This window comes from Ooceraea biroi, chromosome 8 (assembly GCF_003672135.1).
Source record: "Ooceraea biroi isolate clonal line C1 chromosome 8, Obir_v5.4, whole genome shotgun sequence".
Lineage (NCBI taxonomy): Eukaryota > Metazoa > Arthropoda > Insecta > Hymenoptera > Formicidae > Ooceraea > Ooceraea biroi.
Window position 1 is genome coordinate 14,369,098 of NC_039513.1, and position 13,406 is coordinate 14,382,503.

Below are 13,406 nucleotides of genomic sequence, written 5' to 3' on the forward strand. Positions count from 1 at the left end.
CTTGTATTTGTATAATAGTTATTCAGAAATTATTAGTTTTGTTTTATATCTTTTATTACATTTGTAATTAAATTCATGTCTCGTTTACAGAGAAAGAAAGTATCATAAAAAAAGCGCAAAGTTCAATTAATTCGGAAGATTACACTTTTGCATACAAATATAAAATGTATGTCATAACATTAACGGCATCCTATAATTGTATATTATTATTCAATATTTAAGGTCATCAATTCTTAAGATGAAAATCTATATACGTGAAAGTATAACTAACAGAGTATAATCTCCGTCGGTGGATTCGAAGGGAGACACATGCCGAGAATGCGAAAAGAGAGGTAGGCGTCGCGACGCCTTGAATCGATCGGAGTGCGCGCTCAACTCCAGACCAACATGGACCCGGATTTACGGGACTGAATTGAGTGGAAAAACGAGAACATGATAAAAAAAGACACAAGTTTCGCTCCATAAACTCGTATTCGCGAACATGCCTGTGTCCAGCTACGCGCATAAATTCAGCGGAACCGTATTAATTCTGGAAATACCAAGCTTTTCCCGTCTATGTACTCCCAAAAAGACATTTTTCACTCGTGAGCATTACAGAAAAAAAAATATACATTTTGTATCAGAATATTTATTATTATCTAAATATTTGTATTTACATAGATTAAATCCAGGATAGATGGTCATAGTTTTTTTTTTCCTTCTTTTTCAATTGCCAAAAATGTACTCCTTTTTTTTACTCTTTAAATGTACTCTCTGAAAACATAAGATAGTATTATTTTAATATTTTCTTTCATGATAAACATGTACATGCATTGTTTCACTGAAAAGCGCTATTTGCCGGAACGATTTTGCGTAATTTTCCAAAGTGCCATTTCTCCTACCTAATGATTCTCTCTGCGTTTCTCATGTCGTATTTCAAGACGCGCCAAAGTACAAGCACTTCGCGGAAGAGATGTTATTGATGACAGCGTTAATAATGGATCGGGGATTCTCAACGTCGATAGATATCATTAACGATCATCTGCTTGAGCTACAGTGGCTTCGATCAATCATACCAAATGCCGGCGTCGTCAGCAGACTTTTCTTCCGCCCCCTTCGGCTCCAACCACCCTCAACTGCTTGTGTTGCCATTTCTTCTATTGGCCCACCTCTTCTGCCCTTTTCTCTCTTCCTTCCCGCCCCTCAATGTCATCGTCTTCGAGTAATTCCTGCATGGGCTGGGATATCTTTTTTCTACCCGTCGTTCTGGAGATTCGCCAAGATTCATTCATCACTGGTATTCGAGGGCGCGAAAGGAACACCGCAAAAACTTGCTCGCTAAGAGAGGAAAGAGTCCAAGCGAGAAAGCGAGCCTAAATCAAGATGGAGGATGGTCGTTATCGTTATCGTAGCAATTGCGTGGTATCGGTTGGGATAACCGTTAATGTGAGATGGGAAATGGCCGCGTATGAGCAACAGAAAAATGTAAAATAATTTGTGGGAAATGTAGTTTCAAATTCGCGACTTTTCCCTCCTTATCGAGACGATTTATAATTTATAATTTATTAAAAGTATTAAATACAGTATGAGCACATGTATGATGTATATCGATGACATCACAATAACTGATAAAGTATAATTGTAGATTTGTAGAAATGACGACATTACGCAGTAAAAATTAAAGTAATAAAGATCTCTATTTTACTCTGACGACAGAGTAAAATATCTTCCATGAATCTTTTGTATGTTTCATGTTTTCTCTCAGAAAAAAATAACAGAAATATAAACTTATTTATGTAAAACTTTGTGCTACATTTTCAATATGTACATAAAATAACCGTGAGTAAATTTTTACGGAAAGCGTAAAAAGTGTATAAGAATTCAATTAAATTTTGATAGAGGTAAAATTGATTCAATTTTTAACAAGAGAAATTACTCTGATTACCAAATGCATTCAGCATCATAAACCTAACATGTAATTATATGTATCATAGTATGTCATTGTTGCTTTAATCGTTGTTGCACGATTAAATGTATCCAAATCAATTTGAAATTACTATAAAACTAGTTATCAAGGAAATTTGCAATGGAGTTATTTCCAATTACCGAAGTTACGAGCATATCATACGCATGTCTGTATCCTCTTTGAGTACAATGTGTGCGCGTCAAGAATACACACTATTGATCGTGGGTGGATGCGAGAAAAAGAAAGGAAGGGGAAGAAAAAAAGAGGGAGAGAAAGGATGTGAAAACGATGGGGGTGGCAGAAGAAGAACTGTGAGTATCAGGAAATACAAGGAATTAAATTGGGCAAAGAATTTTTTTCTTTTTTCATGTAGAGGATGCACTGTTATCTGATAAAGCTCAACTACGCGTCATTTACAAACTGTGAGCTTTAAATGACAGAAGTTCTTTTATAGCTTAATAATATAATGTACGAAAACATTTTCAGCAAGCAGTAAAATTTAAAATGGAAATGTTTTCACAATTATGATGTTTTTCTGCAAAACGTTAAACTTCCCGTTGCAAACACAGCTAAAGCACACCACAGATTGAGTGATAACATAGCTGTGCGACCAGTAGCGAAATTAAAGTGATCATTAGATTGATCTTCTCTCTAGTGTGGTCATTTATCCTGGAAATATATATTATTTTACCTTATTGTGAGTTCTATTTAGAATAATACTTTATTTTAAATTTTATTTAAATCAATATTTTTTGTCAATTATGTGACTTAATTTGCTTCTAAATAGAATTAACTATACTATTAATAATTAAATATTTGTGAATCTAAATATATAATATAATAACATATAGTGATATATATTAGTTAGGGAAAGTAATCATGAAATTATTAAATAAGTATATAAATCATCATGTTTAAATATTGCTTTTACTTTTCGGGCCAGAAACAATGTTTATTTCAAAGTACAATATTAAATTTCATCATACATTTCGCGTTTTGAAGTTAAAAATTTTGTTTTTCGAAAAGTATTAATTGTTGATTAACAATTTCTCTTTAATGTGCGTGTACATCCTATATGTGTATATATATATATATATATATATATATATACATATATACATTTTATAATTATATATATAATTATAAAATGTGATTAAAAAAAGATTAATTAAACTACATCAACGTAAGTGCTAAGGGTCTGTTTGTTTGCCCATCTCGGACATTGACAGAGTATCAACGATCTATAAATTTGCCTAAAGATCGAGTGCTTCCGCGCGCGTGAGAAAGGGCTGCTATTATTATGCGTAACATTGATATCTTTTACCACACACACACACAGTTAGCACGGTCGGTGCCACGGCGCGATCCCTTTGCGCGAATATTAATGGCCATCGATATGTGTGTCACCTCTTCACCATCCACATCGTTAAACACCTTGCCCCACCTTGACGGTAAGGGTAAAGATAGACTTTTCACGATGGTGCAATCCCGAACGTGAGAAAGCTTCAGGCGCCGCGCTTTCTTGAATTGCCCCCTTTTGCTTGCACGCGAGGAAGACCGCATAAATCTACATATATGCATTCGCCAAAGTAAAAACTTTGACGCCCTGCGCGCAGACACAAAGGCTGTTTTTCCTTGCTGAAGTTTTCAAGAAGCGTCATCAGGGATGGGGTAAGAGACAGGGGAAGCAGCCGACGAGAGATCCGGCGGTTAAATAATTCTGTTTGGATTTTATATCGCGGCGCCTCGCGACTTTCGCGGCTTTTTCCAAATTACTGCTTTTCTATTCGCAAGTCCGTTAAATGTGTAATGCCAGAGTGGTGAGTGAAGCGTATCTGCGAACTTATCTGTCTGGTACAGGCAGCATCCGATAACAATCCTCGACAGATTTTTCAATTTATTACATCACTTTTTATTCTTCTAATGCTTTTTATATCACAACACTTAATGTTTAATAAAAATGCATAATTTTATTGTTATTTTGCTGACATATTCATTGTCAGCAAGATAACAATAGTGTCAGGAGAAAATATCACGTAATTATTGCGTTACTGCTACTCACGCAAAGATATTGATATCTTAATTAGACTTTTAACACGTTTGCTAAGCGTAGTCTGAACATGGGCTAAAGTATCGAACCTCATTTTCCAGCACGAGAGCTTCTTTTGGCAGAGCGATATAGAGAAAGAGAAAGGTGGAAGCCAAGAGGTGCAGCGGGACGGAGGAGGGAGATTAAAGACGCCTACACCCACCTGTTGAGACGTTCTCATAATTAATTTCATTTCACACCGCCACGCGCTCGCCTTCCTTGGACAAGCACGGAAAAAATGAGAGGTTGGACCGAGAGAGGTAAGGAGAAAGAAATTATAGAGGAGAGTACGTATTTTCGTGGAATTTCTCTTAAATAATCAGTAATAATGCTCATGTGATTTAAAATCTTCCATGATATACACTCAACAATTGCGACAGGTTACTTCAAAAAACTCTACCTCGAGATATCGTCGCGTTTACATTTACTAACATTTTAGTTTGCAACTTTGCAGTTTAACTGTGCATTATCAGAATTACATTATATTAATATTCTATAATTAATTTTAATACAATTTTAAATTGATCATTATTATTAATTATATATTATTGGATAATGCATCATTCGATAATTTTTTGTGCATCTATTTTCAACACGCACGCGAAATGTTATTCTATTCCTGATTTGGACATAGAGATATAACAAATCTCTTCGTTTCATTTAGCAAAATTATATTCATGTCGTTATAGTTTTCAATTTGATAATTGTAAGTGTGCATAATTGCGAAAAGCATCATCAGATTAGGGACAGATTAGTAGTCGATTAACCGATAAGTCGATAGTCTTTCGCGACTTTTCTACCCGAGAGGGTGGCTGTATCTCTCACATTATACGTAGTCTTAAAAACGTATCCGTATCTCGTGCGGAAACCTTTCAGATACCTTACAGTTCAGTGAAGGGTCATAGTTCGGCGGTGTGCAGGGAGGGAACTAGAGCGGGGAGGGCAGGAGCAGGGTAAAACTTTCCTTCGCATCCATTCGGTCGCGTTTTAATCTTTCGCCGGGTTCGGAAACCCGCGGGGCCGTCTGTTCCTTCGGGTAGTTCCATTTCAATTTCATCCACCTCTCCTCCTCCCCCTCCCCTCCTCCCCCTTCCTCGCTCCCCTTCGCCTGTCTCAGTCCTCCCGTTCACCCCTCAGACCGTATTCCGGAGGCACCCGCCTTTCGAAACCTCGAAACTCTCGGAAGAAGCAAGGAGTTGGTATCTACATTATGCTGATACGAACCAACTACGTTTTCATCCGCCTTCCGATGTGGACTCCTACCTCCTCCACCTTTCCCCCTTCCCACCCGTTTTTTGCCGCCCTCTCACATCTACCGAACGTTTCATGCGTTTCTCCCTCTTGACTTTTCATCCCTGGTTTTTGTGCTGCGCTCCTTTCCTGTTCTTCCCTCTCACTTATGACGTCATGCATTGATGCAGGAGAAGAGGAGCGCAAGATAATGGAAAAGATTCTTGGAGCAAAGCTCGGAGCGCTCCGTTGCAAGGAAACGAACACAGTTTGCCGCGTTAAGTGTTTCTCTGTTGCGAACCACGTAGCTTTCTTCATACGCCAGTATGTTCTCTCTAGAGACGGTTCATATGGAAGAATTAATTCTTTTTCATACGACGCGGAAAATAAGTGAGAAAGTCGTGAGTGGCAGATATATACGAAGCATGTTGAGTCATGATCAAAAATTGTTCTCAGTCAAGTACATATTATAAGCACACCGGAAATATAAAATTTCCCATTTACAATCACCGAAAGATCAGAAAGATGTGAGATAAATAATGAGAAATGATAAAACAAGTTATTCATAAATAAATAATAATAAAAATAAAATATATGTAGCAATATCTAATAATACAATTATTATATATAATATAATAAGTAATATATAATAAGAAAGAGGGATGGTATGCAAATTGCTCGAATGAACATGGTCAGATTGACCCAAACGCAAGAATTTTCCGCGTCATTTAGCTGTCAAACAAAAGTCGCCGATAGTGCTGTTGGAAAAAGGCGGAAAAGATCCTGCGCGTATTCTCTTCTTCGTCTTCCTCCTGCTGCTGCGTCCCCCGCACAGGAGAACTCACGCGCGATATCGATTCGCCTTGGTAGCATGAAGCATATAAATAAGGAGTTTTCCTGCGTGCACACGCGTCACTGCCCACGCCACGTCTTTACAGCCCCTCCAGCCCATTTTTCTGACGTTAACGTCACGAAAGGTAGGGCAGAGCGGGGGTTGTACGCGGCCGAGCGTACGCGAGGTATGGCGGAGGGTGAAGAGGAGTGGACGAGGGCGAACACGAGCGAGTTTCGTGAAGAGAGAAAGAACGATGCGAAAGAAGGAGAGGCATAGGGAGCGATAGAAAAAGAGAGGGAAAGGGAGAAAAAGAGGGAGATTATCCTGCGGGAGAGGTATCTCTCGGGTGGGGTAAAACCTACTGCCAACGAACGAAACATCTCCCTCAAAAAGCGCCCGTTCTCCACCCCCTCTGCGTACCATCGGCCTGGTCGGACCCTGCACATCCACCTCTTGTATCGATTCACTCGCGATCTTACCGCGAACGGCAAATGGATGTGCCTTTTTTCGTCGCGGGAAATCCTCGTAGTAGGCGCAAGTGAAACTACAGGTAAATTCTGTCGAGGCATTTAAAGTTACCAGTAAAAATATTGGCGACACGCATTTCTCATGCAGCAAGCTAATCCCAGGATGTCAAAGTTACTCTTGATCAATTACGTTTTGTGGTCAGGAATCAGTCGCGAAAGACCAAGAAGACCCGTGAGAAGTATCTTTTACAATATTTTTATACATCATCATTAAAAGGTTTACTATTACTATTTATATTATTTATAATCGATATTAAATAATATTACCAACTCTCCTAATTTTACGAAAAATTGCCAAAATTGCGAAATTGATAAAAGCCGAATCATGTGTTCCTGTTAAGCATAAGCTTAATATTGTTCTCTTAACAAATGCTTAATTAGATAGATTGCTTACTAAGAATAAACGAACAGGTTTGGATAATTCGAGCTTTGAGATTTCAGGGATACTTTGGCTCGACAGATTCGGTGATGTGAGAGGGAACGATATTTGGCGTGGCCGGATGAAAGTTTGGTCGGTGGGGCATAATGTTCCCAATTAATCGGCAAACTCAAATTAAAACTTTGAAATTGTCCGCAGTCACCGAACGCGGTACTCGATTTCGTAACAATATAAAGTTCGTCTCATTCGGCGTACTCCTTTCGTAAAACGAGCAAAGAATGGCTCCAAACAAATTATCGACTACTTTCTTCGCCGTGGTGGAACACGCATTGCTACAGGAGAGGGTCGCCAATCTACAGTCGACGGCTTGTTTCCTATTCGAGGACTCTTTCTCGTCAATTGTGACTCGCCCTTAAAATTGACAAGTTTTAATCGGGCGATCTCCAGGAAACATATGCTGAGTTTTTATTTTGTTAGTTTTTTTATTGATATGATATGTGACAAAGATCAATCATGATTAAAATAATAAAATATGATTGTCTTAATTTTATCTCCATAGAGTTATTATATAATATTTTGCAAGTCCGTTGCGTTTTAAAATATATCTTTTAGAATTTCATATTGTGAATTTTGAAAAAAATATAGTCAGCAAAATGTATTCTCTCATGCAAATTTTAAAGTAACGTTACAGTTGTTGAAGATTTACGCTAAATTTATTGTTCACGTCATTCTTTACAAAAAAAGAATAAAAAAACAAGGAAGGAAAGAAGAAAATATATGTATGTACAATGTATCATAGAAATCATAACGTGGTACGAAACGCAAATAGTAATAGTGCGTTGCCGCGTCGGTTTAATCCTAGCGAGTCGTGCTGAGGAAAAAGATAAACGATTATCTTTCGGCGACAAATCCGCGGGTCGAATTTGTGTGTAATTTTCCGCAGGAAATTTACCGCGGTACATCATTACCTGCCGCAGTTCCTCTGGATGTCTCTTCTCTTTCTCCTTCTCGTCCATCTCGCGCCGCGAGAGAGGAACCGCCGTTCGCGCCCGGCTTTTGCCTTCCTCCTCTCTCATTTTTTCCGTCTATCCACTCGCTATCTCTGCTTACCCTCCCGTGCCGTCTCCTCGAGAAACGAAAGAACGTCGTTAGTTCGCGTACCGTTGCCGGCTTGCCATCCTCCCATATAGACGACGCGAAAGCTAAAGGAGAAAGGGGTGGCTGACGGTTATGGGGTGGGGGTTGGTTACCGAAGTCCTCGTCTCGTCCTTCTCTCCATCCTGCCCCTCAAACACTCCACCTTCCCCTCTCGTCGTTTCGCTTCTTCTTCTTCTCTCTCTCTCTCTCTCTCTCTCTCGTGACTGTCGTCTCTCCCCCGCCGCCAGGAAGCGAAGGGGGGAGACTGAAACGCGGGAGAGAAGGTGGGATTGTGTGTTTGAGATAAACCACCCTCCTCGTCGGCGACACACTGCCACGTGTGCGCCGACCATTTTGCTGAAACATAATGTAACTTGGAACGATGTTAAAATATGGCGCGGCCTTGGAATTACACGCGCCCCCGCGTGTATTAGAGGCGCGGACCGTTCGCTCTCTTTTTTCCTCTTCCTCCCCTGTCCGCTGTTTCTGTCCCCTCTGACTCCCGCGTTTTCTCTTATCGAGAATGAATTCTGGCAGTTTTGCCAGGCGCGATTGAATGCCATGGACGGCGTGACGGCCGGGATAAAGAATAAAAAAGGTGGCAAGCGGGGCGCGGTGGTAGCTCGCGACATTTTTTTGTTTTTTGCGCCCCGATGCGCGTCACGCGACAAAATTCGTCGGTGTTTCCCAGAGACGACTCTGTGTCGTCGGATAGCGAGAAAATAAGCTATGCGAGGTCTGTTCTCGCACGTCAGCGACAGGCCACACGATAAAACGAGCGTGGTTTCTTTCTGTATACTCTTCTTATCAGCATCATAGTCTGCATGCGGATTATGATATGACATTGATCGGTGACAATATATTGAAATATAAAAGTTATTTTATATATTAAATATTTATCTAATAAAATCGATGAGAAACTTGCTGCTGTAAAATGTGAATGTATGTAATAGCGCTTCAATCTGTACATGTATAGTAATCTCTCTCATACGCAACAATTAGTAAATAAATATTCTGTTAAATGTTTATTTTTTATAATATATAAAAATAATCAAAACTCCTATATAATCCTATATAATAATAATCCTATATAATAAGTCCTATATAATAAATAAATAAATAATTACTGAAGTACGAAATAATTATGCGGTAATTATTAAAAGCACTTAATTTCTATGCACGTGCATACAATTCATGTCACTTAGAACTTTATTTGATAAGGGCCTATAATTCTCCAATATATTGGAGAAAAATGTAAACTTTATCATCCTTTTTCTTAGATGAGACCGCCGCCAAACATGCTGTGCATTTACAAGAGAGTATTTATAACGTTTCGCGCTATTCGTCATATTAAATCTTTCAACCGGAAAAACTCGTAGCGAGGAAACTCTATTATAACGTCGTCTTTATTTATGTGTTATTAAAACTTATAGCGTAACTTTTGTTTCGTTTCTTAATCTGTTCACGAGGAGGCTGTCATAATGGCTCGCGTTGTCTTGTGCATCCTTTAAATCTTCCGCTCCAAAAATTAATTTACATTCGCATTTACAGCCTCGTGTATTTGAAAAATTATTGGGAAATGTACAATAAAAAAGAAGCGTCAATACTCCTAAATAGGGAAAACATTTGTCATATTTAGCACTCGAAAGTAAAACTAATATAGAAAAATGTTGTAAAGTAATATTTTTATCTTAACAATAGACATTTTGTACATTATATAATAATAAAATCTATTGCTTATTATATGTATACCGTAATAATAATAATAATAATAATAATAATAATAATATATATATATATATGTATATATATGTTACATTCATTTACTTTTTTTCGCAAATTCATTGAACATTCAAACATTTGCAACAGGCTTTCACAATTTTTCAATATAACAAACGTGAGTGAGAATATTACGCATGCTATCTGACCAAGTCACTACCTTGAAAACACACGGTATCACAGTGTGTAATCAAATCAATTAACATCACATTTAATATCAAATTAATTATCATCTTCTTCAGTAATTTAATTTAATTTCAACGTTTTATCTATTTCAATTTATATCCACTGCGACACTTGATGTGTAACGTAGGTATACTATTTTCACATTTGTACGTCCAGTAGGGCCACGTCTGCATCTAATAAATTTTTACTCGACCAACATTTCGAGCGAGACGCAATTAAAAATGTTCACGTCGCGACAAAAACCATCTATTCCTCCCTTTTTTCTCTCCTCGCGCATCACTTTTATCTCAGAACATACACAAGAGATGCACAGAGCGGTCACTCGGTTTGCGAGCTACTGACCGCTCGCAGTTGCATCCGTTGCACGAGATGCATTCACACACACATGCATATACCGGGCCATCCCGTCGCACACACCACGTCAACGAGCATGCGAAGTTTCCCCTCCGATGGGGCAAACGCATTTTCGCAATTGGATGTTCGACCGGTCGGTCCACCTTGACTACGTGGGAAGCTCGAAAACTTCTTGATTGCAAAACTCACGACTTTAGAGAATTATAAAATATGACGCAAAATTACAACTAGCGTATTTCGTATTAGCAGACTCTACGTTAAATGCTAATTATGTATTGTACATATATACAAATAGGCGAATTTTAAGATTTTTTATTTTTTTATTTTATATTTTTATTTTTGTACGAACATTGAAAGATATTTACTTTGTGTGATGGTAGAGGAAGATTACAACACTGAAAACATCGTTTTTTAGCGCAAACGGTTTATTGGTCGGTTTACTACACGTGATTAATCGTTCCCTCACTCGTATCGTAGTTGTAATCTTCGTGGCACCGCGATAACTTCACCTTAAATTTTCACAAAACAAGCCTTCTGTGACTTGGTCTACTTGCACTTTTAAAACTTTACATTATGGGGGTAGAGAGTGTCTTTATATAAAATGTCTAAGATTATCACCAACAATTATCGCTACTTCTTTTGCGCGCGGAGCTTTCGTCGATTTATCAACGTTTCAAAAGAACTCTTGAAAAAAGAAAAAAGAAACTGACGATAGTTGTAAACGATAATCCGTATCAGTCGAATCATGCAATATACGAAGAAAATATAGTCAAATCGCACAATGTTCTCTTTTTTGAAAAAAGTTCGAGTTACTATTATACAATATTATTGGGAAAGTTAAATAACTTTTGATACTTAATTAACCCTCCTACCAGCTTTGTGTACTCGCGACGTAAACGCACTGATGACGGGGACTGAAGCTTCCTCTCTTGTGCTGTGCGGTTTTTTTCAACCGAAACGTAGAGTAGTCTCGTAACGACTAGTGGACCTCTTTCATCCTTTACCCCGTCCTCCGAATAAATTCTCTCGTTTCTCTCTCCGTCTCTTTCTCTTTTCCTCTCTCTCTGCTCTCTCTCTCTCTCTCTCTCTCTCTCTCACCCCACCTTCCGCCCAATGAATCTCAACGCTCGAACAAAAGGCCCAAATAAATACAAATAGCACTTTCGAACAATGGCCACCGATGCAGGCCTCCGTCTATGCTCTGCTGTCTATGCGACCCTCTCCTCTCGTCCCGTTCGCCGTTTGTACAACTCTGTCGAGCGACAGAGAGAGAGAGAGAGAGAGAGAGAGAGAGAGAGAGAGAGAGAGAGAGAGAGAGAGAGAGAGAGAGAGAGACTTTCCGAGGACGGCCTACGTGCAAAACGAAGTGTGGGTCTCCGCGCCATAATTGGCTTTGCTTCGGCGTATCGGTCTCGTATTATGTCGCGTGCATTAGCATACTCGCTTAAAGATCTCTTTCGTCACGCGCATAATCGGTGGGTATGCTCCTCGAAGGGATGCAGAGTCGTATCGCGCTTCTTCGATCGCCAACTTCGACCACGGCAAAAACCGAAAGCGTCACCGCGGGTTTTTAATTAACGTTCAACCGCTGGACGCAGGTAGTTTCTGTTTCTCGTGGTACTTTACAGATTTTCTTTATCTAGGCTCTGATTGTTATTCGCGCAGTGCTGCGTTTAGATAACTTGAGATAACCTAGATAAAACATATGCGCCTGCATCTCAGATAAGATAAAGATAATTCCGGTTTGACTGTATCTAGAAAAAAGATGAATTATTTATAATAATTAAAATATTTATAATATAGTTAGGAACAATATTGAAAACACATATGAAGGTATAAGAAATCATAAATGCTCCGTCCACCTTTGGCTTCTTCGATAGCTCAAGAAAACCTTTCAACAATGCAATTTTCTTATTGGAAATGTAATTTTTAAGTAACAGTATTGATGACGATTTCGCTTTATGCTGATTTATTTCGCAAAGTTCATTGAGCAATTTCCACCGCGCTTTTGTTTTTTTCCCGTGCAACGTTTTTTCTTCTCTTTTATGCAGATCAGATACGGGTATGGGATTACGGTTCCAGGGACGGCTGCACTTTTGCCAGTCAGGGCTGGTTTTGAATAATTCCCTTAGAACCCACTGACACGGTGTCACCTGGATGAATGAAATGCGAACGACCGTGAGAGAGAAGAGAAAATTACGAATCATAAAGAATCTCTGTGTACTAGAACGATATTCACATATGTAACACTAGAAACTTTAAAATATTAACAAGTCAATTGAAAAGTTAAAATTACGATAAGCATCGTAATACAACACACAATTTGTACATAACTTTAACTTTAAGAGACATACTATCGTGCGCTTAATCGAGTGCAATTCGCACGGTTGGCAGAGTGTTGATTAAATGCAATAAAATAATTTTAATGATCTAATGATGATAATAAGTTTGACGTGCTTTTGAAGTACATAAGTTTGACGTACAGAAGTTTCTTAGAGAAAGACATTGTCGAAAGCAGTCAATTTGGAGCTGCAATTTGTTTTTATACTTGCTGCATTCTTTCCTTTCTTCACCTCATAAAATCCACCATCTGGAAGGATTCCGTGTCTGTGAGAAGAAGGAAAGGCAGAGTAAATAAGTAAAGGTGTTGCATTGCAAAGCAAGGGAGGGAGAGAGGAGAGAGATAGAGAGAGAGCCTCGTTGTAAAGTTTCCGGGCGAAGATCGGAGTCGGCGGTACGGAAGGTCGCACCCGTTTTTAATTCGAGGTCAATGGCGCTCGAGGGAGACTTACAATTCGAGCGAACGATGGGCATGCGTGCGTGCGTGCGTGTGTGCGTGCGTTGACCCTTCAAGATTTTTTACTTCAACCGTAGGATGAAATCGGACCACCCTGTCATTAGCATACAAAAGTCTCGGCTGCGGCTCGAGCGAGAGGCCCAGCGCG

The 13,406-nt window shown here is 39.0% G+C and overlaps 1 long non-coding RNA gene across 1 annotated transcript; it reads right to left on the reverse strand.

The window, feature by feature from the left end:
• Positions 1-612: 612 nt before the first annotated feature.
• LOC105284865 lies at positions 613-2,658 on the reverse strand. Its single transcript, XR_002193696.1, has 2 exons — positions 882-2,658; positions 613-753 (listed from the first exon to the last, which is right to left on the reverse strand). It is a non-coding gene; the product is annotated as an uncharacterized LOC105284865 (long non-coding RNA).
• Positions 2,659-13,406: the final 10,748 nt, after the last annotated feature.